The 24,966-nt window shown below is 34.7% G+C and overlaps 3 long non-coding RNA genes across 11 annotated transcripts in view; 2 read left to right on the forward strand and 1 right to left on the reverse strand.

Moving 5' to 3' along the window:
* LOC127701717 (uncharacterized) overlaps nt 1–24,966 on the forward strand; it is a 99,960-nt gene that overhangs the window by 66,650 nt on the left and 8,344 nt on the right. The window lies entirely within an intron of this gene.
* LOC127701712 (uncharacterized) lies at nt 8,266–18,342 on the forward strand. 8 transcript variants are annotated; one of them, XR_007982132.1, is made up of 3 exons: nt 8,266–8,834; nt 11,561–14,456; nt 17,334–18,342. It is a non-coding gene; the product is annotated as an uncharacterized LOC127701712 (long non-coding RNA). The 8 variants fall into 8 exon arrangements; XR_007982134.1 differs by having other exon boundaries at nt 17,774–18,342; XR_007982137.1 differs by having other exon boundaries at nt 18,214–18,342.
* The window catches only part of LOC127701726 (uncharacterized), a 51,820-nt gene continuing 37,910 nt past the window's right edge, over nt 11,057–24,966 (reverse strand). The window contains exons 3-5 of the long non-coding RNA XR_007982166.1: nt 13,463–13,949; nt 12,706–12,746; nt 11,057–11,385 (exon numbers count right to left, since the gene is read on the reverse strand). This is a non-coding gene — a long non-coding RNA (uncharacterized LOC127701726). The remainder of the gene's footprint in view (nt 11,386–12,705; nt 12,747–13,462; nt 13,950–24,966) is intronic.

Consider the following 24,966-nt stretch of genomic DNA (forward strand, 5'->3'; position numbering starts at 1 on the left):
AATCTTTTTTATACGACCGCAAATTTATTTGCGATCAGTGGCGGCGGCGTCAACAATGTATTAGTTTGTGATTAGGTCTAGTTCATGGTGAACCGCTAGTGGCAGGTCAATGATATTTGGTATGCATTTGTATTAGCATTGGCACATCTCATTACCATGGAGATTATATGGCCCCGCCCCCTCAGTCAAGGTCTATTAACTTTGAAACTTTTCATAGTTTACATGTATTAGTTTGTGATTAGGTCAATTTATGGGGAACCACTAGTGGTAGGTCAATGATATTTGGTATTCAGTTGTATAAGCATTGGCATATCTCATTTCCATGGAGATTATTTGGCTCTGCCCCCTTAGTCATGGTCTATAGACTTTGAAAATTTTGCTAAGTTAACATGTATTAGTTTGTGATTAGGTCAGTTCAAAGGGAACCATTAATGGAAGGTCAATGTTAATTGGTGTTTAGTTGTATAAGGATTAGCACATCTCATTTCCATGGAGAATATTTAGCCCCGCTCCCTCAGTCATGGTCTATTTACTTTGAAACTTTTGCTTAGTTTCAAGTATCAGTTTGTGATCAGATCAGTTTAAGATAAACTGCAAATGTTAAGTCAATGACATTTGGTATGCAAATTTATTGGCATTTGCAAGTATCGTTTCCATGGAGATTATATAGCCCCACCCCTGATCATGGTTCATTGACTTAGAAACTTTTTCTAGTTTACAAGTTGATGTTTGTGTTTAGGTTTGTTTGAAGGGAACAACTTATAATAAAGTCAATGGTATTTGGTATGCAGTTGTATTAGCATTGGCACATCTCATTCCATGGAGATTGTTTAGCCATGTACCTTCAGTCATGGTTCATTGACTTTGAATATTTGCATAACTTACATGTTAAAGTATTGCTATTTTAATTTCAACATTTGCATTATCAAAATTACAAAAAAGTGAGACATATCTCTGTGATAACAGTTTATTTTAAGACAGTAACTTGAGTATATAAGAGATATTTCTTTGGTCAAAATTTTAGCACAAGGCTCCACACTACTATAGGAAGGTTGGGATTAATTTTGGGGGTTATTGTCATAGCTGTTTAGGAATTAGGGGCCAAAAAGGGTCGAACAAAAACTTTTTTTGTCAGGTTCACAGACAATAACTTGAGTATAGGTGTATGGATCTCTTAAATTTTAGCACAAGGTTCCATACCACAATAGGAAGGTTGGGATTTATTTTGGGGGTTATTGGTGTAGCTGTATAGGAATTAGGGGTCTAAAAGTAACAAAACAAGCATTTTTCATGTTATAGGACAATAATTGGTGTATAATTCTATAAGAGTTTGGGTTCTTTGAAATGCTGAATCTAACCATTTACTTAGAGATTTTGGATTTTGGGCTCCTTTATCAAATTAGTCCGCATTGAGGTCCAAAGGGTCCTAAATTAAATTTTTGTTTTTCATCAAAAATTGAATTCTTGAATGCTGATTCTAACCATGTACTTAGATTTTGGATATTGGATCATAATAGGTAAATGTCCAATTTCACAAATTTTTCAGTTCTTTGACCACATTCATTTTGTGTCACAAACCTATGCTGTGTCATTTATTTAATCACAATCCAAATTAAGAGCTGTTTTAAGCATTAATGTTGTGTCCATACTTGCCCCAACTGTTCAGGGATTCAGGGTTCAACCTCTGCGGTCGTATCAAGCTGTGCCCAGCGGAGCATTTTATTTGTCATATAGTAATAACTGTAAAATTGGTTTATGATACATTCAGTGAATATCAACTATTAAAAACTTCTTTAAAGCATAAAACATGCTGATTATAACAAGATTTTTAAAGAAAAATTGTTTCGAAATTTTATATATGTTGAGTGAAATCTAATGTGCATTTAGGTATTTTTGTTATTTTACTTTATACTGGTAAAACAACACATGATTATATAATTTCTCTTCTCTTATGGTTGTGGCCTGTTATCTATTTCTTGCACAAATAGATATTTCTCATATCACACTGCACAGAGTTTGATATGAAAAAGTGATACGAAAATCTGTTTTAATTTGATTGGCTTATCCAGCATCTTAAGACGATTTTACGGCATTTCCATTGGCTATTCGTTTGGTCCTTGATGAAATTCAAAGGTTAAGACGATGTACTTTTGGTCCATGGCAACAGACATATGTGATTTCTTCAATAATATACAATCTACACTCACACTTTTCACCGGACAATCTTCTTTTTGTCAAATTTTATTACATTCTGAAGCGTACAAAAAGTTTTAAAATGTTTGATGTTAAAGTTTGACACCTGAAAAGGACATATGACGTCATACTGGAATGTGCGAAAGACTAGATCAACAATTCGGGAATTTTTAATTTACAACTTGTGAGAATTTGATATCGCTTGATATCAACTCTCGTTATTTAATTTAAATAGTAATGATAAACTCGTCGAAGGCTCGTTTATTATTATATTGAAATGAAATAACTCGAGTTGATATCAAGCGATATCCCATTCTCACTCATTATGAAACCTATTAATTATGGTTGTGGCCTGTTACGTATCTATTTCTTGCATGAAGAGATATTTCTTGTATCACACTGCATGGAGTGTTATATGAAAAAGTGATACAAAAACTGCGTTAATTTGATTCACTTATCCAGCATCATGAGACAATATTAAGACATTTTCATTGTCTATTCGTTAGGTCATTGATGACTTCAAAAGGTTCACATGATATACATTTTGTCCATGGCAACGGACATACCGGTATGTGATTTCTCCAATTATATACAAAACGCTCAACACTTTTCCTGAAAATCTTCATTTTGTGAAATTTAATTACATTATAAAGTGTACAATAAGTCTTAAAATGTCTGATGCTAAAGTTTGACACCAGGACAGGACATATGACATCATACTGGTACATGCAAAAGACTAGATCAACGATTCACAGATTTTTATGCCCCCGCCGTAGCCATGGACACATTCCCAATTTATTTTATTTAACACAATAATAGTGTTGACAATAAGAGAAATAGATATAACAACTCGTGAGAATTGAATATTATATAATGAGAAGAGTGATGATAAAATGACTGAAAGTTCTTTTATCATAATATATTGAAATTAAGTAACTCTAAAGAGTGTCCAAAATAAAAAAGGAAAATCCAAGAATGTCCTTTATAGAGGTCGAAATTTGCTGTTATTGTGAATATACCTAATTTTGCAATTTCATATGCTAATATTCTGCTTTTGATTGGTATTTTTGTAAAAAGAAAAATTGTGTTAGAAGAAATTTCTTCTCTGGCAAAGGGAACACATGGAGAAATAAACACCATTAATATGACAATTTTATTGGATATATATATTAAATTACATTCATATTTTACAAAACATTCAAATCACAATGAAATGAAGAAACAGTAACCTATTAATTAATAAAATGGAAAGCAATAATTTGTTCACTACATTTTGTTCATATAAATTTCCTGTCTCCTTGGAAGAAATTTCTTCCGATAATAACAGTCGTAATGGGACTATGTAAAGTCACTTCAAGATGAAATATGATCAATTAATTGAACACAAATACTAAGTCTACAACAGATAAATGCATTGCAATACAATATCCACAAAAAAAATAAGGTCAAAAATCAAAAGTAGTTCTAAGAAATTTCTTGTGTGTCTCTTCCTGCAGTTTCTCTGGTAATAGTACACATAAGAATGTACTTTGTTTCTGTTTCTTTGTTGCGTTTTCTTTTTATCTGAAAAAAGTAAAGTACCACATAATTATTTTCTCTGTCTAAAAGATAAAGATGTATCAAAAGCACGAACTTAACTAAAATAATACACCAATATTCATAAAAACAAAATAAAAATTTTAAAACTTATATAATCTGTCCTCTTTTCTAGCTAAGGGATGTGATCAAGTCCCCTCCTCTCCACCCTTGGCAGTTTAAATAAGATAGAATTTTGGATCAGTGAGGTAATGCTTTTATTGGTCCCAGTTGTAACTTGCAGCATTCAATTAAAAAGGGCCTTTAAGGTGATCATGTGTAAATGTAGAAAAAGTTAATAAACAATTGTGGTGATTGTGCATCAAGTCTGAACCCCCAAAACATTATGGGACAACATTGAGTGACAATTTAAAAGTTCTTAATCAACTAATTGAAGTTCCTGTGTGTTACTTTCTTGCGCAAATGTTTGAATATCAACGTATCTTTCTGGTTCGTGCTTCCAGGAATTTGTAAACAATGCATGTATGTATAATAGACAAAATCATTTTTACACCTCCACACTGAAGAGAATGCAAGTGCTGTCGTTGGTCAAGAATGTTACAAAAGAACAATTATTCCTATAATGCAATTCCCATAGGGTACCAGTGGTGTTCCATATTTTATTCATCGAAGACTACACAAACTAGGAAAAAAATGGGTAGCAGTTCCTGTTACTAGAAATGTCAAAAACATATAGAGGGTCATGCAGCAAGAATGGATAGTGTCTTTTTGTTGTTGGGATATACAAGTACCCGGCCACGTCCACTGTGTGTTTTTGTTATATGTATTTCTATTTATCCACCTGATGAGTTGAGCCTTTTTCAACTGAATTTTATAGTTCGTTCCTATGTTGTACTGTTACGCCACTTTCCCAGGTTAGGGGGAGGGTTTGGATCCCGCTAACATGTTTAACCTCGCCACATTCTGTATGTATGTACCTGTCCCAAGTCAGGAGCCTGTAATTCAGTGGTTGTCGTTTGTTGATGCGTTACATATTTTTTTTGTTAATTTTTTTTAACATGAATTAGGTCATTGGTTTTCTCGTTTGAATTGTTTTACATTTGTCATTTCGGGGCCTTTTATAGCTGACTATGGGGTATGGGATTTGCTCATTGTTGAAGGCCGGACAGTGACATATAGTTGTTAATTTTTGTGTCATTTGGTCTCTTGTGGAGAGTTGTCTCATTGGCAATCATACCACATCTTCTTTTTTTTATATTAAAATGCAGTTGAAAACGTCTTCTTTTTCGCTTAATTAAAAAAGCAAATTTTAATGACCTTGAGGTGCAGATTTTGAACATATTTTCTATAATTTGAAAAATGTGAATTTGATTTTCTGGATTTTTTACACCAAATTGGATAAGCTTTCAATTAGGAGTAATTGCAATCCTGTATCGTCCAATCAGAACCCATACAAGATTCTATTCTGAGTACCATCTTAAAAAAAATTGATTGTAAAATTTAAACAAATAATTGCGATCTTGTTACCAGAAAGATGTAGTTGAAATGGGCATGAAATCGTAACCATTGGCAAGCGAAGATAATAAACTGTAAGAAACAATTAGACAAAAAGTTCAAAACTGTGCATGAATCGAATCATTAATAACACAGTCATGTAAAATGTAAAATCTGAATAAAAACAAGTACAACTGTGGATTTCGTGGGGTATCAATTTACATGAATTTTGTTTGTAGAAATGTATTGGGTAATACAGCATGTAAGGTGTTCAATGAAGTGTGAATTTCCGTTACGGACCAGTTTGTTTGAAGTATCATTCCAAAATTTTTCAATGTTGAGTAAATATTGCTAAAACATACAGTATTGAGGACATCTATTGAGGAATCAAACTTAACCAGAAGGCTGCGGTTCAGTCTCTCGGAACACTTAGTGAAAGTTGGTCGTAAGATACAACAAGATGCTCCAAGGAGCCTGTTTCGCTCACCTGATATTTTTATTTACAATTGATGCATGAAATAATGCAACCGTTATTACTTTTGCTTAAGTTTCAGAGATAAAAATCAAGACCTGCATTTTCCCCCTATGGTCTATTCTTAGCCATGTCTGCCATGTTGGTTGGCATGCAGGGTCATCGGACACATTTTTTAAACTAGATACCCTAATGCTGATTGTGGCCAAGTTTGGTTAAATTTGTCTCAGTTGTTTCAAGAGAAGACTTTGGAAAAGATTACAAAAATTTACAAAAAATTGTTAAATTTGACTTTAAAGGGCAATAACTCCTTATGGGATCAATTGATTTGACTAATTTGTAGATCTTACTTTGCTGAACATTATTCCTGTTTACAGTTTATCTCTATCTATAATAATATTCAAGATAATAACCAAAAACTGCAAAATTTCTTTAAAATTACTAATTCAGGGGCAACAATGGCTTGGGCAACAACGGCTTGTCTGATGTCTGAAAATTTGCTCTAAATGCTTTAGTTTCAGAGATATAAGCCAAAAAGTACATTTTACCCCGTTCTATTTTTAGTCATGTCGGCCATGTTGGTTATCAGGCGGGGTCATCGGACACATTTTTAAACTAGATATCCTAATAATGATTGTGACCAAGTTTGGTTTAAATTTGTTTCAGTAGTTTGAAAGAAGAAGATTTTTGTAAGATTACAAAAATTTGTTAAAAATTTACTATAAAGGACAATAACTCCTTAAGGAGCCAATTGACCATTTTGGTCATGATAACTTATTTGTAGATCTTACTTTGCTGAACATTATTGCTGTTTACAGTTTATCTCTATCTATAATAATATTCAAGATAATAACCAAAAACTGCAAAATTTCCTTAAAATTACCAATTCAGGGCCGGGGCAGCAACCCAACAACGAGTTGTCCGATTTGTCTGACAATTTCAGGGCAGATAGATCTAGACCTGATAACCAATTATTTCATGTGAGATTTGCTCTAAATGCTTTGGATTCAGAGATATAAGCCAAAATCTACATTTTACCCCAATGTTCTATTTTTAGCCATGACGGCCATCTTGATTGGTTGTCCGGGTCATGGGACACATTTTTTAAACTAGATACCCCAATAATGATTGTGGCCAAGTTTTGTTAAATTTGGCCCAGTAGTTTCATCAGAGAAGATTTTTGTAAAAGTTAACGGACGATGGACGACAGACGCCGGACAACAGAAGCCTAGTAATGAGAATAGCTGACTTGGCCCATTGGGCCAGGTGAGCTAAAAATCAGAGCATAATATAAAATAAAAGAAAGAATATTCCTACCAGAATCTTTTGAATTAACATTTGTCTTTTCTTGAGCTGCTCTGGTTTTTCCACTTCTTTAAAATTTTTCTTGAGCTGCTCTGGTTTTTATACGCCCGTTTACGGGACGTATTATGGTATACCGTTGACCGTCCGTCTGTCCGTCCGTCCGTCGTCAACATGTCGGACATTAACTCAAAAACGCTTTTACCAATATGCATGAAACTTTGGTGAATTGTTTATATCTATTGAGGTGAGCTCCCTTTCGTTTTTTATAAATTTGGGATTTACCATTTCCGAATTTTGGAGTTTTATTCATTAAAAAAGGGGGGATTTTCCAGTCTTCGGACAATAACTCAAAAACAATTTCACCAATTTGCAAGAAACTTTGGTGAATTGTTAAATGCTATCGACATGAGCTCCCTTTTGATTTTTATAAATTTTAGACACTACGTTTCTGATTTATGGGGTTTTATTCGTTACAAAAAGGGGGATTTTCCAGTTTTCGGACAATAACTCAAAAATCCTTTCAGCATTTTTTATGAAACTTTGGTAAATTGTTTATATCTATTGTTGTAAGCTCCCTTTTGATTTTTATAAATTTTAGATTTTATGTTTCCGAGTTACAAGATTTTATTCATAAAAAAGGGGTGATTTTCAAGTTTTTGGACAATATCCTTAAAGTGCTTAGAGCAGTTTTCATTAAACCTTGATGACTTATTTATATCTTTTAAGATAACCTCCCTTTAGTTTTTTTTATAAATTTCTAATATAACATTGAGAAGTTATTGAACTTTATTTTTATAGTCTGACAACAGATTTACTAGTATTGCGCAACAGCACAGTGTATTGCACAACAGAAAGAAATCTTTAATTGAATATAAATTCAGTTCATATAACCAATTTCAAGTTCTTTGACTACATTTATTCAGAACCTATAATATGTCAAATATTTAATTACAATCCAAATTCAGACCTGTATCAAGCTTGAATATTGTGTCCATTTTTGCCCCAACTGTTCAGGGTTTGACCTCTGCGGGCGTATCCAGCTGCGCTCAGCGAAGCAGTTTATTCCACTTCTTTTAAATTTTCCTTGAGCTGCTCTGGTTTTTCCACTTCTTTTTAATTTAGAAACTTTTTTCCTATGCTGAAGTGTTGGTTTCTTTCCACCATCTTTGTAAACTTTAACAGTACTGTTTTGCTTGGTTTTATTGTCGAGCCTGCGACTTTTGTCGCAGAAAGCTCGACATAGGGATAGCGATCCGGCGGCGGCGGCGGCGGCGGCTACGGCGTTAGCTTACTTCTTAAAAGCTTTATATTTTAGAAGATGGAAGACCTGGATGCTTCATACTTTGTATATGGATGCCTCAGGTTACGAAGTTTCCGTCAGTCACATGTCCAATGTCCTTGACCTCATTTTCATGGTTCAGTGACTACTTGAAAAAAAAGTTCAGATTTTTTGTAATGTTATATTCTCTCTTATTATAAGTAATAGGATAACTATATTTGGTATGTGCATACCTTGCAAGGTCCTCATGCCCGTCAGACAGTTTTCACTTGACCTCGACCTCATTTCATGGATCAGTGAACAAGGTTAAGTTTTGGTGGTCAAGTCCATATCTCAGATACTATAAGCAATAGGTCTAGTATATTCGGTGTATGGAAGGACTGTAAGGTGTACATGTCCAACTGGCAGGTGTCATCTGACCTTGACCTCATTTTCATGGTTCAGTGGTTATAGTTAAGTTTTTGTGTTTTGGTCTGTTTTTCTTATACTGTATGCAATAGGTCTACTATATTTGGTGTATGGAATGATTGTAAGGTGTACATGTCTAGCTGGCAGGTGTCATCTGACCTTGACCTAATTTTCATGGTTCAGTGGTCAAAGTTAAGTTTTTGAGTTTTGGTCTTTTTTTCTAATACTGCATGCAATAGGTCAGCTATATTTGGTGTATGGAATGATTGTAAGGTGTACATGTCTAGCTGGCAGGTGTCATCTTACCTTGACCTCATTTTCATGGTTCAGTGGTCAAAGTTAAGTTTTTGAGTTTTGGTCTTTTTTTCTAATACTATATGCAATAGTTCAACTATATTTGGTGTATGGAAATATTTTATGATCTATATGTCAGTCACGCAGGTTTTATTTGACCTTGACCTCATTTTCAAGGTTCATTGCTCAGTGTTAAGTTTTTGTGTTTTCGTCTGTTTTTCTTAAACTATAAGCAATAGGTCAACTATATTTTTTGTATGGAAGAATTGTTAGCTGTACATGCCTGCCTAGCATGGTTCATCTGACCTTGACCTCATTTTCATGGTTCATTGGTCAATGTTTAGTTTACTTGGTTAATGTTAAGTTTATGTGACAGTTGTAATAAAGCTTTATATTTAGGACTATCAACATAATATCAATGATTAGTAAAGAAGGCGAGACATTTCAGCGTGTGCACTCTTGTTCTGTGAGGAGTTTTTTGTGTTTTTCTCTTTCCAGATGAGCATGATGGGCCATTTTTGGAGGCTGGTTTCCGTTTTCCTTGTGAATTTGCATTTGTCTTTGTGTCTTTTTCTTTTCTTCTGGCATTTCCACCTAACACAAAAAAGAAGAAATATTTTTGTTTTATGTATTAGAGAGACAAATGTATATGCTCGGAAACGGGCCCTTTAATTGGATTCAATAAATATTCTATTTATTATAATATACAATAAAGCATCACACAATCATTGCCTATTTCAAAATCCTGACCCCCAAATGCATATGTTCACACAGGTGAATAAAACAAAGGTATGGATGGGGTTTACAGATGAAGAATGGGCCAAATCTGGGACATAATATAGTATTAGTATAATAGTCCCAGGCCAAATAATACAGAATATAGAAAAAGGATAAAAAAAAAATACAACACTGAACTGAACACCTGAGAAAACTTACCGATCCAGATCCTCATTTAAATTCACTGCATTTTGTGTCTCAGAAAGATAAAGTCTGTTTTGGATTTCGAACCTTAAATAGACAGAACCCTTTAGAACTATTCGATCATACCTTTCTATGTTAACCCCATCACCCATATGCTGACCCAGCTGTCGTTTACAGACGATGTGTATCAGTGTTCTGACGTTATTATGTGACTACATGTATAAAATGAAATCGGAAACGGAGAGACAGACTATGTCGGCAGAAGTTGCTTTCTCAGCGAACTTCAAAAACAATAATTCTGGACGATATTATCTACATGAATATTGACGTAAATACATACAGGAATAACATTAACAGTGCCTTCTTATAGCTAACTGTTTCAACTGTGACAATGCCCACTATATGTTGATGTATAATAGAAATTAGTTTTTACTGAAATTTCATTTAAAACCAGCAATAATCTGTTTCAATCCGTTTAATTAAGAAATCTTTTGAAGTTTTCATAGAATTACACCAGAAAATTTAGATGTTTATAACTGTCTGGGAATATTTATCTGGGTCAATATCCCTAATGGACCTTGAGATGAGGAACACAGATTTATGACTCTCATTAAAAAATTAGTCCGCAATACAATTGTGGAAGCTGTGATTTTAAAAATTGACATAAATGAACTAGGACTGGTGTTTTATAGAGCTGATGTGATGTGAAAAAAAGTATAAAAAAATAAACCTGAACAAATAATTACAAAGGACATATTTTTTAATGATTTTTATGGTCAGAATTTATGGATTATTTCCTGAGGAGAGTGACATTTTTCACTATCTTTCGGGGTTGGGCACTTGACGGGAAAACGAATCACACTTGCCACCCCGAAATCGCACCACACATGTGCAAGTGTCTCAGCTTCAAAATGAGCCATCATACATATCCAAGTTTACGATATGGCCTGAGCAACAGAAGAAAACGTTAACATTACCGCCTATGGAGAATCTATTACGCATATTGCCCCAAATTGTGGCCTTGAATTTCAAAGGTGATGGAGTGTTTCATGGCTCAGTGACCACAATTTAGGATGATAGCTGCTGAAATCAAGGTCAGTTACACTCTTTTAGTGCTAATTAATCAAAACAATACAAAATGGCTTCCCAAACTTTTGATTTTTGTCGAGCCTGCGACTTTTGTCGCAGAAAGCTCGACATAGGGATAGCGATCCGGCGGCGGCGGCGGCGGCGGCTACGGCGGCGGCGGCGGCGTTAGCTAACTTCTTAAAAGCTTTATATTTTAGAAGATGGAAGACCTGGATGCTTCATACTTTGTATATGGATGCCTCATGTTACGAAGTTTCCGTCAGTCACATGTCCAATGTCCTTGACCTCATTTTCATGGTTCAGTGACTACTTGAAAAAAAAGTTCAGATTTTTTGTAATGTTAAATTCTCTCTTATTATAAGTAATAGGATAACTATATTTGGTATGTGCGTACCTTGCAAGGTCCTCATGCCTGTCAGACAGTTTTCACTTGACGTCGACCTCATTTCATGGATCAGTGAACAAGGTTAAGTTTTGGTGGTCAAGTCCATATCTCAGATACTATAAGCAATAGGTCTAGTATATTCGGTGTATGGAAGGACTGTAAGGTGTACATGTCCAACTGGCAGGTGTCATCTGACCTTGACCTCATTTTCATGGTTCAGTGGTTATAGTTAAGTTTTTGTGTTTTGGTCTGTTTTTCTTATACTGTATGCAAAAGGTCTACTATATTTGGTGTATGGAATGATTGTAAGGTGTACATGTCTAGCTGGCAGGTGTCATCTGACCTTGACCTCATTTTCATTGTTCAGTGGTCAAAGTTAAGTTTTTGAGTTTTGGTCTTTTTTTCTAATACTATGTGCAATAGTTCAACTTTATTTGGTATGTGCGTACCTTGCAAGGTCCTCATGCCCGTCAGACAGTTTTCACTTGACCTCGACCTCATTTCATGGATCAATGAACAAGGTTAAGTTTTGGTGGTCAAGTCCATATCTCAGATACTATAAGCAATAGGTCTAGTATATTCGGTGTATGGAAGGACTGTAAGGTGTACATGTCCAACTGGCAGGTGTCATCTGACCTTGACCTCATTTTCATGGTTCAGTGGTTATAGTTAAGTTTTTGTGTTTTGGTCTGTTTTTCTTATACTGTATGCCATAGGTCTACTATATTTGGTGTATGGAATGATTGTCAGGTGTACATGTCTAGCGGGCAGGTGTCATCTGACCTTGACCTCATTTTCATGGTTCAGTGGTCAAAGTTAAGTTTTTGAGTTTTGGTCTTTTTTTCTAATACTATGTGCAATAGTTCAACTTTATTTGGTATGTGCGTACCTTGCAAGGTCCTCATGCCCGTCAGACAGTTTTCACTTGACCTCGACCTCATTTCATGGATCAATGAACAAGGTTAAGTTTTGGTGGTCAAGTCCATATCTCAGATACTATAAGCAATAGGTCTAGTATATTCGGTGTATGGAAGGACTGTAAGGTGTACATGTCCAACTGGCAGGTGTCATCTGACCTTGACCTCATTTTCATGGTTCAGTGGTTATAGTTAAGTTTTTGTGTTTTGGTCTGTTTTTCTTATACTGTATGCCATAGGTCTACTATATTTGGTGTATGGAATGATTGTCAGGTGTACATGTCTAGCGGGCAGGTGTCATCTGACCTTGACCTCATTTTCATGGTTCAGTGGTCAAAGTTAAGTTTTTGAGTTTTGGTCTTTTTTTCTAATACTATGTGCAATAGTTCAACTATATTTGGTATGTGCGTACCTTGCAAGGTCCTCATGCCCGTCAGACAGTTTTCACTTGACCTCGACCTCATTTCATGGATCAATGAACAAGGTTAAGTTTTGGTGGTCAAGTCCATATCTCAGATACTATAAGCAATAGGTCTAGTATATTCGGTGTATGGAAGGACTGTAAGGTGTACATGTCCAACTGGCAGGTGTCATCTGACCTTGACCTCATTTTCATGGTTCAGTGGTTATAGTTAAGTTTTTGTGTTTTGGTCTGTTTTTCTTATACTGTATGCAATAGTTCAACTATATTTGGTGTATGGAAATATTTTATGATCTATTTGGCAGTCACGCAGGTTTTATTTGACCTTGACCTCATTTTCAAGGTTCATTGCTCAGTGTTAAGTTTTTGTGTTTTGGTCTGTTTTTTGTCGAGCCTGCGACTTTTGTCGCAGAAAGCTCGACATAGGGATAGCGATCCGGCGGCGGCGGCGGCGGCGGCTACGGCGGCGGCGGCGGCGTTAGCTAACTTCTTAAAAGCTTTATATTTTAGAAGATGGAAGACCTGGATGCTTCATACTTTGTATATGGATGCCTCATGTTACGAAGTTTCCGTCAGTCACATGTCCAATGTCCTTGACCTCATTTTCATGGTTCAGTGACTACTTGAAAAAAAAGTTCAGATTTTTTGTAATGTTAAATTCTCTCTTATTATAAGTAATAGGATAACTATATTTGGTATGTGCGTACCTTGCAAGGTCCTCATGCCCTTCAGACAGTTTTCACTTGACCTCGACCTCATTTCATGGATCAGTGAACAAGGTTAAGTTTTCGTGGTCAAGTCCATATCTCAGATACTATAAGCAATAGGTCTAGTATATTCGGTGTATGGAAGGACTGTAAGGTGTACATGTCCAACTGGCAGGTGTCATCTGACCTTGACCTCATTTTCATGGTTCAGTGGTTATAGTTAAGTTTTTGTGTTTTGGTCTGTTTTTCTTATACTGTATGCAATAGTTCAACTATATTTGGTGTATGGAAATATTTTATGATCTATTTGGCAGTCACGCAGGTTTTATTTGACCTTGACCTCATTTTCAAGGTTCATTGCTCAGTGTTAAGTTTTTGTGTTTTGGTCTGTTTTTTGTCGAGCCTGCGACTTTTGTCGCAGAAAGCTCGACATAGGGATAGCGATCCGGCGGCGGCGGCGGCGGCGGCTACGGCGGCGGCGGCGTTAGCTAACTTCTTAAAAGCTTTATATTTTAGAAGATGGAAGACCTGGATGCTTCATACTTTGTATATGGATGCCTCATGTTACGAAGTTTCCGTCAGTCACATGTCCAATGTCCTTGACCTCATTTTCATGGTTCAGTGACTACTTGAAAAAAAAGTTCAGATTTTTTGTAATGTTAAATTCTCTCTTATTATAAGTAATAGGATAACTATATTTGGTATGTGCGTACCTTGCAAGGTCCTCATGCCCTTCAGACAGTTTTCACTTGACCTCGACCTCATTTCATGGATCAGTGAACAAGGTTAAGTTTTCGTGGTCAAGTCCATATCTCAGATACTATAAGCAATAGGTCTAGTATATTCGGTGTATGGAAGGACTGTAAGGTGTACATGTCCAACTGGCAGGTGTCATCTGACCTTGACCTCATTTTCATGGTTCAGTGGTTATAGTTAAGTTTTTGTGTTTTGGTCTGTTTTTCTTATACTGTATGCAATAGGTCTACTATATTTGGTGTATGGAATGATTGTAAGGTGTACATGTCTAGCTGGCAGGTGTCATCTGACCTTGACCTCATTTTCATGGTTCATTGGTCAAAGTTAAGTTTTAGAGTTTTGGTCTTTCTTTCTAATACTGCATGCAATAGGTCAGCTATATTTGGTGTATGGAATGATTGTAAGGTGTACATGTCTAGCTGGCAGGTGTCATCTTACCTTGACCTCATTTTCATGGTTCAGTGGTCAAAGTTAAGTTTTTGAGTTTTGGTCTTTTTTTCTAATACTATATGCAATAGTTCAACTATATTTGGTGTATGGAAATATTTTATGATCTAAATGTCAGTTACGCAGGTTTTATTTGACCTTGACCTCATTTTCAAGGTTCATTGCTCAGTGTTAAGTTTTTGTGTTTTGGTCTGTTTTTCTTAAACTATAAGCAATAGGTCAACTATATTTGTTGTATGGAAGAATTGTTAGCTGTACATGCCTGCCTAGCATGGTTCATCTGACCTTGACCTCATTTTCATGGTTCATTGGTCAATGTTTAGTTTACTTGGTTAATGTTAAGTTTATGTGACAGTTGTAATAAAGCTTTATATTTAGGACTATCAACATAATACCAATGATTAGTAAAGAAGGCGAGACATTTCAGCGTGTGCACTCTTGTCTTAAACTATAAGCAATAGGTCAACTCTATTTGTTGTATGGAAGAATTGTTAGCTGTACATGCCTGCCTAGCATGGTTCATCTGACCTTGACCTCATTTTCATGGTTCATTGGTCAATGTTTAGTTTACTTGGTTAATGTTAAGTTTATGTGACAGTTGTAATAAAGCTTTATATTTAGGACTATCAACATAATATCAATGATTAGTAAAGAAGGCGAGACATTTCAGCGTGTGCACTCTTGTTATCAAAAATATACTAATTTTTTGTTGTTAAAAAGCATTGATGCAGAAAATGGGTCATGTAAAATCTGGACAGGGGCCATTCAGAGGGGGTCTCACTAATTAGCGACAAGAAGCGTCAAGAAGCAACAAGAAGAATAAATATAGCGACAAGAAGCGACAAGAAGACTATTTAGCGACAAGAAAACTTTAAAAAAAATATTATTAGAATAAATATATTAAAAAAAATATGCATTGACAGCAATAAAGAGATTTTCATTTTTTTTTATTATATTGATAGATGAAGAAATTTAGAGTCAAGATAACATTTGGAGGTTTGCCTGTGATCTGAACAATTTCTTTCAAAGAATTAATATTGATGACAGCTTGCATATATCATCAGCAGTTTTGTTTTTTTAATAGGATATGTACCTATGTATTCTGCTATTGCTTTATTCATGGTTTCAAGAGAATGGCCAGGCATTTTTTTCGAACCAGCTGATTATTTTCTTGTAAGAATTACTTCTTTTCATAGAAGCATAATGACGCTTAAGGATAAACAAATTAGATTCATGGTTGGAGTAAAGGACGTGTGTCCCTTATTGTATTGCTACAATGACATTCAATTAACACCTATAACTGTGTACACGCGTCAGACTATACAACTACACGCGCCAGAAAATACAATAATTGTAAATAGTGAGCAAGTGTTGAACACTCACCTTTAATCTTCAATCAACTTTAAAGAGGGTGGTAAAGGGTTATTTTCGTGCAACGTAATCACCGTTTTTTATTTCACGTTCAACGTGTTTTTATACGACCGCAAAAAATTTTTTGTGGTCGTATATTGGTATGACGTTGGCGTCGGCGTCGTCGGCATCGTCGTTGTTGTCCAAAGACACTTTAGTTTTCGCACTCTAACTTTAGTTTAAGTGAATGGATCTCAATGAAATTTTACCATAAGGTTCAATACCACAAAAGGAAGGTGGGGATTGATTTTGTGGGTTATGGTACCAACCATTCAGGAATTAGGGGCCAAAAAGGGGCCAAAAATAAGCATTTTTGTAACTTCCAGACATAACTTGAGTGTAAGTGTATGGATCTCTCTGACATTGTACCACAAGGTTCCATATCACAAAGGGAATGCTGGGATTGATTTTGGGGGTAATTGCCTTCAAATTTTAGGAATTAGGGGCCAAAAAGGGGCAAAAAACAAGCATTTTTCTAGTTTCATGACAATCACTTGTGTGTAAGTGTATGGATCTTTATGAAATTGTACTACAAGGTTCCATATCACAAAGGGAAAGCTGAAATTGAGTTTGGGGGTAATTGCCCAAAAAGTTTAGGAATAAGGAACCAAAAAGAGGCCAAAAATAAGCATTTTTCTAGTTTCCAGACAATAACTTGTGTTCAAGTGTATGGATCTCTCTGAAATTGTACTGCAAGGTACCATACCACAAAGGGAAGGCTGGGATTGAGTTTGGGGGTGATTAATCATAAGGGGGTTCAAAAAATTGGGGGGGGGGATTTTTTTTCCTTTTTTTTCTTTAAAATTTTCCATTTTTGTCGAGCCTGCGACTTTTGTCGCAGAAAGCTCGACATAGGGATAGTGATCCGGTGGCGGCGGCGGCGGCGGCGGCGGCGTTAGCTAACTTCTTAAAAGCTTTATATTTTAGAAGGTGGAAGGTCTGGATGCTTCATACTTTGTATATGGATGCCTCATGTTACGAAGTTTCCGTCAGTCACATGTCCAATGTCCTTGACCTCATTTTCATGGTTCAGTGACTACTTGAAAAAAAAGTTCAGATTTTTTGTAATGTTAGATTCTCTCTTATTATAAGTAATAGGATAACTATATTTGGTATGTGCGTACCTTGCAAGGTCCTCATGCCCGTCAGACAGTTTTCACTTGACCTCAACCTCATTTCATGGATCAGTGAACAAGGTTAAGTTTTGGTGGTCAAGTCCATATCTCAGATACTATAAGCAATAGGTCTTGTATATTCGGCGTATGGAAGGATTGTAAGGTGTACATGTCCAACTGGCAGGTGTCATCTGACCTTGACCTCATTTTCATGGTTCAGTGGTTATAGTTAAGTTTTTGTGTTTTGGTCTGTTTTTCTTATACTGTATGCCATAGGTCTACTTTATTTGGTGTATGGAATGATTGTAAGGTGTACATGTCCAGCGGGCAGGTGTCATCTGACCTTGACCTCATTTTCATGGTTCAGTGGTCAAAGTTAAGTTTTTGAGTTTTGGTCTTTTTTTCTAATACTATATGCAATAGTTCAACTATATTTGGTATGTGCGTACCTTGCAAGGTCCTCATGCCCGTCAGACAGTTTTCACTTGACCTCAACCTCATTTCATGGATCAGTGAACAAGGTTAAGTTTTGGTGGTCAAGTCCATATCTCAGATACTATAAGCAATAGGTCTTGTATATTCGGTGTATGGAAGGATTGTAAGGTGTACATGTCCAACTGGCAGGTGTCATCTGACCTTGACCTCATTTTCATGGTTCAGTGGTTATAGTTAAGTTTTTGTGTTTTGGTCTGTTTTTCTTATACTGTATGCCATAGGTCTACTTTATTTGGTGTATGGAATGATTGTAAGGTGTACATGTCCAGCGGGCAGGTGTCATCTGACCTTGACCTCATTTTCATGGTTCAGTGGTCAAAGTTAAGTTTTTGAGTTTTGGTCTTTTTTTCTAATACTATATGCAATAGTTCAACTATATTTGGTATGTGCGTACCTTGCAAGGTCCTCATGCCCGTCAGACAGTTTTCACTTGACCTCAACCTCATTTCATGGATCAGTGAACAAGGTTAAGTTTTGGTGGTCAAGTCCATATCTCAGATACTATAAGCAATAGGTCTTGTATATTCGGTGTATGGAAGGATTGTAAGGTGTACATGTCCAACTGGCAGGTGTCATCTGACCTTGACCTCATTTTCATGGTTCAGTGGTTATAGTTAAGTTTTTGTGTTTTGGTCTGTTTTTCTTATACTGTATGCCATAGGTCTACTATATTTGGTGTATTGCTCGATATTGTAAGGTGTACATATCGAGCGGGCAGGTGTCATCTGACCATGACCTCATTTTCATGGTTCAGTGGTCAAAGTTAAGTTTTTTGAGTTTTGGTCTTTTTTTCTAATACTATATGCAATAGTTCAACTATATTTGATGTATGGAAATATTTTATGATCTATTTGGCAGTCACGCAGGTTTTATTTGACCTTGACCTCATTTTCAAGGTTCATTGCTCAGTGTTAAGTTTTTGTGTTTTGGTCTGTTTTTCTTAAACTATAAGCAATAGGTCAACTATATTTGTTGTATGGAAGAATTGTTAGCTGTACATGCCTGCCTAGCATGGTTCATCTGACCTTGACCTCATTTTCATGGTTCATTGGTCAATGTTTAGTTTACTTGGTTAATGTTAAGTTTATGTGACAGTTGTAATAAAGCTTTATATTTAGGACTATCAACATAATATCAATGATTAGTAAAGAAGGCGAGACATTTCAGCGTGTGCACTCTTGTTAATTGGTTATTTCTGATTTATATATAAAAGCAAATAATAATGATATGGTTTGAATAGGTAAATTAAAATTTTTTTAAGTTCTTAGACCACATTCATTCTGTGTCGGAAACCTATGCTGTGTCAAATATTTAATTACAATCCAAATTCAGTGCTGTATCATTAGCTTGAATGTTGTGTCCATACTTGCCCCAACTGTTCAGGGTTCGACCTCTGCAGTCATATCAAGCTGCGCCCCAGCGGAGCATTTTATTACTTTTTTAATTGACATTCAGTCGTGCAAGACAGGTGCCTCGTTCAACGTGTTCTGCTTATTTAATTTTACGTGCATCGTGATTTTGAAATGCTTATTTTGCGTGCTCGGTATTTTTCAAATAAAATTCAAACACTTGGCAGGGATCTTCAAGAAAAAAATGGATTCAATTTTGTTTTTTGATAAAGCGGAAAGGCCTTTGATGTTGTTCCTTATCGATTTTGGAGCTTCCAAGATATATTTACTGGTTTGGCCTAACACATTGCTCATTAAATATTAAGTAACTACATCACACTGACATTTTATTGTCTAAACAAATTTGTAACGGGCCATACATTTTTTTGTTGTATTCTTTCGATTTGATTCAGTTTGCGATAAGTTCAAAATCGTTGTACCATATACCATAGTCCTCTAGTATGAATATGTTGATGGATTGCTGTATTGCCATATATGTTCTCTAGTTCATGATTGTAATGTTAGAAAACATAAAAAAATAAAAGGACTAATGAGACCTGCATGGTATGAATTACTAGGGAAAGCTGTAGGATTAGGGATATATTACAATCAACTTGTGCTTCTGTTCGTCAATCCAACAAATATTTCCGTTAGATTTTTCTAAGAAACAACTTTACATAATGACTTCATACTAATTAAGTTCAAATCTGATATGTTTTTAACATGTGAACACTTTTCGAATCTCCTAGATACATGCTTCCTCATTGGCGATTCTTTGAATTTTTTGGTAAAATGAAAAGAATGACTTTAAATAGGATCGACATCTTAACAGTGATGAGCTTTAACGTGTTTGCACCTCCCATCATCTGTCAGTTCAAACTTCCAATTTCTGATACTTTTAACCACGAGTCGTGGTAGCTGGTGGCATGGATAACATGACAACGTGTTTATTCTTGTTAATAAAGACAATGAAATAGATCAAGAATACACTTTCGTGTCTGCGGGATAATTGCATTTTAAAAGTTAAGAAGATCGTTATATACTTTTTTAAAAGCCGCAAACCATTTATATTATAAATGTGTATACCAAATCGGGAATATGAAGTAAAACAGAGAGTTTATATATACAAGAAGACGGTGACTCAGTCACAAAAGGTTCACATCAAAGTCTTTATTTTTCGTGCAACGTTCATGACAGAAATTATTTCACGTTCAACGTGAAATTATGTCTTATTTCACGTTTTTTTTCCGTGCAAGCACCCCCCCCCCCCCCCCCCCCCCCTATTACCACCCTCTTTAAACTATGCATAAACATCATGCATATCGTTTGATAAGTTAATACCCAAATAAAATATTCACGTTTTAGTAACATTATCTTTTCTGGACACTGATTCAGGTATAATGCATTTTGCATGCAGTCAGTTTATTATATTTTAGACAAAGAGAGTGTTAAAAAATTCATAAAATAAATATATTATTGTTCTAAAACACAAGAACATGTAAAAATTAATATCATACCCTGACAGGGAAATTTCTATATCAAGTTATCAATATCAGAGACATATAATTGTATTATATGTCTCTGTCAATATCTTATCAATATATTCAGAAACATATACTAAATGTATTTAAATGTCTCTGGTATATTTAAAAAAAAATGAAAATCACTATACTTTCCGTATATTAAAATAAAAATGTCAATGCATATTTTTTGAAATATATTTATTTTAATAATATTTTTATTAAGTTTTCTTGTCGCTAAAAAGTCTTCTTGTCGCTTCTTGTCGCTAAATTTATTCTTCTTGTCGCTTCTTGACGCTTCTTGTCGCTACAATTCTTCTTGTCGCTAATTAGTGAGACCGTTCAGAGGAAAAGAAATTATATTTTAGGGATGCTAAATGTGGCTTATCCAAATGGAAAAAGGACAAAAATGAATGTTGCACGCTTGGCAAAAATGTTACAGTTAAAAACAATTGACATTGATAGAAATTTAGATGCCTCGCACCTCTGCCATAATACCTTGTGTGTTAATGCTGACCATATAATTTTTGAGCCCCATGATTTAAATAACCACCGTAAGGTCTGTGTAACTTCACAAAAATGCACCACTCATGAACTGCATGGCACAACATATCCAAACTGCATGTTGCATCTTAAACTGTGGTTTGTTCTATTTTTAATTCTAAAATTTAAGTCTCCGAGGTGACATATTGCACACTTCACTATGCATGAATCATTTACTCAAATACAGGTTTCTTACACTGCTAAAAAAATGAAAATGGGATAAAAGCCCTCCCTCTCACCCTCCAAGACACTGAAACAAACATGCATGTTTATATTAACCTGTGGTAACACATTTTACGGCTTGTTTCACGAGTGTTTACATTTTATTGACATAGGAGGGGGAGTAACTCTTGTTGTTTACAAATGTATTTTTAACTGTGTCAGGAAATTGGGACATTCAAACCACATGAACCAACTAAAGTAAGCATGCTTTAAAAGAAATCTTCAATATAAAAACCAAACAAATCAAAACAAAAACTACAAAATTATAAAATTAGGATATCAAAAGTAAAATAAAAAGCTAACAGAACTGAAATAGTTGCAAATGGAAGTAAATATGGACATGATTTTATTTTATTTTATTTCCTTGTATGTTGTATCAATGAATGTGTGCATGATAGGAAAAATAAACTTTTATGCAATACATGTGTGTTAATTTGCATGTATGATGCTGTGTGTGGTATGTTTCAATGTCTTGGACCGTTAATTATTCCATTTTCAAAACAGTTAAAATGAAACAAACAATACAAATAACTCAAAACAACATGCACATGCATATTACTGAAAGTTTTTGATTTATCATCACAATAATTTAAATAACATTTATTAATCCCTGTAATCATTGAAAATAAATAAAAAAAATAAATAAATTGATACATGTTGTAATATTTCCTGAAATATTGCTGAAAGAAAAATGGAAATTGTGACCTTGTTAATTTAGCCAAAAACTACAACCAGGCTGTGGAACAAACTCTTTGCAGCTAGTTATCTGACTAAGCTTTGGTTCTAACCCAAGTCAAAGTGGACAGCAGTTCTTTAGCAGTTTATTAGCATTCACAGTTCTTACTTGACAGCTGTTCTTTAGCAGTTCATTAGCATTCACAGTTGCCAAATTCAAGGCAATAGTTAATTTGCATATAGGCATTCCAATAGCATTCCATAGCAGTTTCTTAGCAGTTTATTTAGCCTTCACAGTTATTTAGCAGTTATTTTTGACGAAAAATTTAAATGAGATACTCAAAAACTGCTATCTTCTCTGAATATTCATGAGAACTGCTATAATAACAGCTATCAATAATGAATATTCATAGAAACTGCTAAGTTGCACATCCTAATATGGCTTTCTAAACTGCTAATAACTGCTATGGAATGCTATCAGATCTGTCAAAAGTTGGAATACAAAGGTACACATGAATATACAGTGTACAAGATATGAATGCAAAAATAAAATTCTAATATTTTACTGCAAGTTGAAATTTCAAAAAGTTGCACCAACTTATATTTGTGATTTGAGCAGTAACTGCAATCAAATGACTCTATTTTAATCCAATAACAGACTTGTTAAGGGGTGTAAACATGCTTTGTGAGTACTGTACCTGGCCTTATATCCCTTATTAATTATGTCAATGGCAGAATAATAGGAACAGTTAAGAATTATAATGCACTTTAAATATCAGTGCTTATAAAAATCAACTTATTCAATAAGAGTGGTTACTTAAGAGACTATTTATTACCTTGACTAAGTGATTTTCAGATTAAAAGTTATTTTATTTTTTATTATTTAATAACCAAATGTACTTCTAATTTCACTTCTACTATATATATTTTGTGTGGACCAAAAGAAAACAGTTATCTCCTCTTTTTCTTTTGGAATTACACAGAATAATTCTTAATACATGTAATATATTATGTTTCCACTTTCTGAAAAAAATTTAAGTAACATATATTAACTTCATAATATTCTCTCCCCCTTTTTCAACTCTTGAATATGATTTATTTTTGTTTTGTTTACAAAATTATATTAAAATATTCATATTTTTATTTTCAAATGACATCTTGCACTGTTAGTATATGCTAGTATTTTATTACAATCCTATCATCATCAGATATTCTATTTGAATAAACAACTATCCCCCCTTTTTTGGGGCTTTCTGTATTATTTCTGTTTTTTCCTTCAAAGTTATGTCAGAAAATACACATGCATTATCTGTAACTTCAACATACTGTACTGCAGGTGTGAGAAATTATTCCATTTAGCCCAAATTAAACTTCATAATTGACAAAAATACAGTTTTTCACTAGCAAGTATTTACACACAGCTTGGAGCCAAAAATGCACATTTGAAAACGATCAAATAACCTTCAAATAAAAGTTTACTATCAAGCTGAAAACATAGCCAGATCCAAGCATTTTCATAACAAAGATTAAAACCAAAACTGCTATCAAACTGCTATTGAACTGCTGTCATAACTGTTGTCCAATTGACAAATTGACAACAGTTTAGAAGGTAGATCCTGACTGCTAAGATGAATTCTAAGAGGAATGCTAAGAAATGGTGAAATGAGGCAGTTTCTGAAACTGCTATTAGATGGAATGCTATGAACAGCTGAAAGACTGCTAAAAATATGAAGAACTGGTAAATAACAGCTAATAAACTGCTAATGATTTCGCTTACTTTTATTAAGCAGAAAATTAATAGCCTGCCTTTTACGAGCCTGTAACCTTCGATATTTTACTTTTGAACTTTTTTTATATGCACAATCATATATTTCAAGTTTACGTATTTTTTTCAGAGCTACTGCAGCACGAGACTTTTTACCCATTGTGCAGCAACAGCTTTCAGAGTTTTAACCAAGGCAACATCTCTATTATTATTTACTTTCAAGACTGCTGCTGATGCACGACCTATGGCATTGCGGGAGAAATTCTTATTTTTGGGTAGGTATGTGAAAATAGTTCTATTTACAGACTCACACTTGTTAGTATTACTGAAAAATTTCATTTGATCTAACGCATTCTGAGAGAGTTTCATTTCTAGCAAGGATTCTATCAATATTTTGTCTCTGTCAGTTGGTATCATACCCCAGATCCTTTTCACTCAAAGGATCATACCTATTAGTATTTGCTGTACAATGCTCATGGTTAGGACATTCAACATCATAACCTTTACCGCATAACCATGCACCGACCCAGCATAGTTTGTTTACTAAGTGAAAACCTATTACATCATGACTGTCGGTTTCATTTTCACAGGCAATACCAGTTGCCTGCGAGGCATTTTGACCCATTTTATGTCTACTTTTGATATAAATACTCTGGTAAGTCCCATCCATTTGTAATTTTATTGGACTATTTTTAAAGCCAGTGCTTTAATGCCTTTCTGGTTGCCGGGTTAATCCTTCCTTCCGCGATATCCAACTTATCTACGTGGGGGGTCATTAGGCTCCAAGTAGATCCGGAAATGTTGAATTCTCTCCTCTTCTTATTGTGATATAAAATGTTTTTTGTTTCATTTCATTTACATTGGGAAATAGAGAAACGATCATTGTGTTTTGTTAGTTTTAAAAACTTTTGAATTATTTGTATTTTGCATTATAAGTAGTCAACCGATTGACAAACTAGAATTATTTGAATTCCGTGTGGAAAGAGCTCAGGTTAATTTCGAGTGTTATCTGCAATCTAGATGTTTATAAATCATTTCAGTCGTTGATATAATAATTAAAGGTCGACTGAACATGAATTATATACAATCTAAAGCGCATTTCTGTTTATGCACGTGAACCCGTCTAACGTTATTGTTATTTCGCAGTTATGTAAAGTAGCAAATTATCGTTCCTGAATAGGTGGCGCCGTGGTAGCCCATCCTGTTCCT

Source organism: Mytilus californianus, unplaced genomic scaffold (genome assembly GCF_021869535.1).
Source record: "Mytilus californianus isolate M0D057914Y unplaced genomic scaffold, xbMytCali1.0.p SCAF_5, whole genome shotgun sequence".
Lineage (NCBI taxonomy): Eukaryota > Metazoa > Mollusca > Bivalvia > Mytilida > Mytilidae > Mytilus > Mytilus californianus.